General features: G+C 43.1%; 1 long non-coding RNA gene across 1 annotated transcript in view; it reads left to right on the top strand.

Moving 5' to 3' along the window:
• The first annotated feature begins 3097 nt into the window (after positions 1–3097).
• The window catches only part of LOC104955121 (uncharacterized), a 4656-nt gene continuing 2922 nt past the window's right edge, over positions 3098–4831 (top strand). Inside the window, exons 1-2 of the long non-coding RNA XR_799428.1 lie at positions 3098–3306; positions 3454–3455. This is a non-coding gene — a long non-coding RNA (uncharacterized lncRNA). The remainder of the gene's footprint in view (positions 3307–3453; positions 3456–4831) is intronic.

Here is a 4831-nt window from a genome sequence, read left to right on the forward strand (position 1 = left end):
TCTTGATTGGATGAGAGATAGTCGACTTGCAGTATAGATGGAACAGTTGAGTATTTGAAATGACTGCAGGCTTAATTAAAGGGTTTCTAATGGGAGAGCAGAGAAGCTAATTACACTACATTGACAAATGAGTCTGAACACCTCAGAGGCAAACATATTCTAATATAGGTCTGTCTGGGAGTTGCTACCCCTTTAATTACACCGTTACATTGTTGTTCTTGAAGCTGTGCTCAACCTTGTTCATTAAGAAAATCATTAAGAAATCAAGACAAATCTTTATCGTCATCTGCCCAAAAGATTCTCTTTGTTTAGGCCCAAAATACATTTCTGACCTACTGCTAAATTATGAACCATCCAAATCTCTCAGGTCTTCAGGGACTGGTCAGCTTTCTGTCCCCAGAGTCAGAACTAAACATGGAGAATCAGCGTTTAGTTATTATGCTCCAAATATCTGGAACAAACTCCCAGAAACCTACAGGTCCGCTGCAACTCTTAATACTTTTAAATCCAGGCTGAAGACTTTTCTTTTTGTCGCTGCTTTTAATTGAACTATTCACATCTTAAACTGCACTGTGACTTTTATCCATGTATTTTTTTTTTTAATGTTTATTTTATTAACTTTTCTTTTTAATGACTGATTTTAAATGCCATTTTCTTAATGTCTTTCATTTTTTGTAAAGCACTTTGAATTGCCTTGTGTTGAAAAGCGCTATATACAGGGGTGCACACAACTTTCTCAGTGAGGTACTCAGATGAGTACCTGGAGTAAGTGTTTGGTACTCCAACTTCCGGCTCCCCTCAAAGTTCCCATGAAGCCCTCTGTATCGAATGTCAACGGGGGGTAGTAGTAGAGTATGATGAAGCCCTCTGTATCGCGAATGTCAACGGGGGGGGGGGTAGTAGTACAGTATGNATCATTTTGACCCCACGGGGTGAGATCTTGCGTGGAGCCCCAGATCGAGGGAGATTATCAGTGGTCTTGTATGTCTTCCATTTTCTAATAATTGCTCCCACAGTTGATTTCTTCACACCAAGCTGCTTACCTATTGCAGATTCAGTCTTCCCAGCCTGGTGCAGGTCTACAATTTTGTTTCTGGTGTCCTTTGACAGCTCTTTGGTCTTGGCCATAGTGGAGTTTGGAGTGTGACTGTTTGAGGTTGTGGACAGGTGTCTTTTATACTGATAACGAGTTCAAACAGGTGCCATTAATACAGTTAACAAGTGGAGGACAGAGGAGGCTCTTAAAGAAGAAGTTACAGGTCTGTGAGAGCCAGACATCTTGTTTGTTTGTAGGTGACCAAATACTTATTTTCCACCATAATTTGCAAATAAATTCTTTAAAAATCAGACAATGTGATTTTGTGGATTTTTTTTTTCCTCATTTTGTCTCTCATAGTTGTGTACTGTGCCAGAAGATCCAGGACACATTCACACTAGTATAACCTACCTCATGCAGCCACTTAAAGGTCTCAATACTGTTCAAAACATTTAATACAATAATCCCCATCAAAACTGGTCTATAATATAAATAATTCCGGTTTCTAAACTCCAGCTTTGTTTAGTGCCGTGACCACAGCACAGAGAGCTCTGAGCGGGTCCTCAGCTGCACCCAGGGAGTGTTCAGAGCCCATTTACCCCCTCTCCAAGCTATCTAGGACTATAAGATTGACGTGAACATGTTTGCACTACTGCATTGCTGCTATAATATACTGTTTTATTGAATGCAATCTATGTCGTATATCCTCAATATTTTCTGTACTTGATTTTTGTAATATTTATGTTCCTATGCTGCTTGTAAAGCAAACATAATCTTGTTGTGTACGTACAATGTCAATTAAGGTTTTCATAATTGATTTCCCCACTCTACTGAATGGAATGGAAGGCAGGAAACAACATTAAACGGACAAAAACACAATTTGTAAAATGAACTGCTTTGCTGTGTTGGATATGAGATTTATACAAATAGACTGAAATGTACAATGGAATTGGTCCAGATCCACTAAATCAATAAGTGTCAACATGCATTTAAGGTGGAGACTCCAACTCAACATGAGCCTGGTTAACAGAATAAACTAACACACACACATAAAATCAAATTTGATTTAACTTTGTTCAGGTGACTACCAGGACATTTGATTGTGTTTTGCTGCTGGCTGGTTGAGTGGTACCAGGCCCAGATGGGCCCGTCTCTCTTTGGCCCATTAGTGTCAGACTCTGGGTTTTCGGCTGGTGCCAGGACCCATCTGTCTCACAATCCCCTGTCCTCCCACTTCTTTTTAGACCTGCCATTACCCCGACTGTGTGTGGTGGAGGTGGAGGAGGAGGAAAAGAGTTGCATTGACGGAGACAGCTGACAGCAGAATGAAAGACCCAGTGTGTGTGTGTGTGTGCGCGCCGGCTCTGTCAGTGGAGATCTGCCTGGCACCGCTCTTACCTCTGAGGCTAAATGTTTCAGAGATGATATTTAGCAGCGGAGGGGATGCTGGGGCTGTGCCCTTACTGGAATGTTTCCAAGTTGAATCCGCTTTGATGTGAAAGTGGTTTTCCTTTAGTTATTCATTCATATATTGCAAGTAGTACACAGGAGAGCTTCAAAGTGATGGCATTGAACGCTGAAGATTTACTGCAAGTTAAGGCCGGAGAATTGACAGAGCCATTTTCTGAAACACTGTAGTGACACAGCGTCTGCCTAACAATCTCTGAAGTAATGTTCTCTTAACTGCTCCTTCCAACCGAAGCCTGTAATCAAACATTCCATCAGCAAGACCTTTTGTTTCATTTCAGTTACATTTCATAATAATAATAATACATGGGACTTTTATAGCGCTTTTCATGAAACTCAAAGACGCTTTGACAGAGAATTAAGAAAAGACAACAAAAAAAAAGACAAAGAAATACAAAAAGAGATAAACAAAACAGAAAATAGGGGGTGAGGGGGGTGGTCAGTTGTTGAATGCAGTGTTGAACAGGTGGGTTTTGAGTGATGTTTTGAATGCTGTGAGGGAGGAAGAATCTCTGATGGATTGGGGTAGTGAGTTCCAGAGGGTGTGTGCAGCAACGGAGAAGGCTCTGTCGCCCCAAGACTTGAGGTTGGTCCGGGTGGGGAGGGACAGGAGGTTGGCAGTGGCAGAGCGGAGGGAGCGAGTGGGAGTGTGTCTGTGGAGGAGGTCAGTCAGGTAGGATGGGGCCAGGTTATGGAGTGCTTTGTATGTCATCAGGAGGATCTTGTACTGAATTCTCTGGGGGATGGGGAGCCAGTGGAGCTTAATGAGGACGGGTGTAATGTGTTCACGGATTCGGGTGTGGGTGAGTAGACGGGCGCATTACACCCGTCCTCATTAAGCTCCACTGGCTCCCCATCCCCCAGAGAATTCAGTACAAGATCNGGGTACAAGCGGCCGAGATGGGTTTTCTCCGCAGGGTGGCTGGTGTCTCCCTTAGGGATAAGGTGAGAAGTTCGGTCATCCGGGAGGGACTCGGAGTTGAACCGCTCCTCCTTCACGTCGAAAGGAGCCAGTTGAGGTGGTTCGGGCACCTAGTAAGGATGCCACCTGGGCGCCTCCCTAGGGAGGTGTTCCAGGCACGTCCAGCTGGGAGGAGACCGAGGGGTAGACCTAGGACCAGGCGGAGGGATTATATCTCTTCGCTGGCCTGGGAGCGCCTTGGGATCCCCCAGTCAGAGCTGGTTGATGTGGCCGGGGAAAGGGAAGTTTGGGGCTCTCTGCTGGAACTGCTACCTCCGCGACCCGAACACGGATAAGCGGGAGATGATGGATGGATGGATGGGATCTTTAATTGTATGAATGTGTGTGAATCTGTGTTGTCCTGTTTTTCATCCTTATCCTGTTCAACTGAATTCCCCGACTGGGATTAATAAAGATCCATCTTATCTTAAGCAAGCGATTTTGTTGCTGATATTTGTTGTAATACTTTTTGTTTTTCTAACTACACTGGCATTGTGGTAAATGATAATGAAATATAAATATAGAAAAGAAAGAAAGAGTGAGTACCTCTGCTAGCTCTTAAGCACTCATCTAGAAATGCTGGGAGGGCTGGCTATTTTCCAGGAGCTCATGAGGCTGAACACCCATTTGACATGGTGCTCCTGAAGTGTGGAAAGTGGGCCAGATACTGTTGGGGGAGCTCTGGTTCTTGTTTCCCTGTTTATTCATTTCAAAATGTGCAAAGAATTTGTTCATTTCCATCACTAGTGAAGCCTCTCCAGATTGGGAGTTTGTGCTGTTATTGCTGCTATAATTAATAAGGGACTGGATGTTTTTCCATCGCCGCCACGGGTTGCTAACCATTGAAGTGCTCCTCGATCTGCCTGAACACCATTTGGCCACTGGTCCTGGCAAAGCTGCTTCCGGTAGATTCCAGGCCTCATTGTAAAATTCCGTCCATCTGGTTAAGAATTCATTAGTTTACTCTCATGTTGTCAACAAATAAAGTTTTTGTATGCAAGCTAAGAGAGTTTTGTATTCCTCAATGTCTATAACACCCCTTGCTGTTAAATACCAACCAACTTGCAATATATATATGACGTTAATAACTGTGCAATGTACACCCGGCTGCTAAATTCTAATAACTGTTACAGGATGTGTATTTTATAAATTGTGTAACTTTGCATTTTTTTTATTATATATATATTTTACTTTAACACTTTTGAATGCATGTAACATGATGTAACATTAAGCTGTCCGCGGCTCTTTTCTGCTGTAACAACGTAAATGTCCCCTCTGTGGGACTAATAAAGGTATTCTGATTCTGGTGTTTGTGTTGTTGCAAGAATAGGTTCCAATCCATGCATTCACCAAAGCCTTGGGGTTGG

Source organism: Notothenia coriiceps, unplaced genomic scaffold (assembly GCF_000735185.1).
Source record: "Notothenia coriiceps isolate Sejong01 unplaced genomic scaffold, NC01 NC01_scaffold00024643, whole genome shotgun sequence".
In the NCBI taxonomy this organism is placed as follows: domain Eukaryota; kingdom Metazoa; phylum Chordata; class Actinopteri; order Perciformes; family Nototheniidae; genus Notothenia; species Notothenia coriiceps.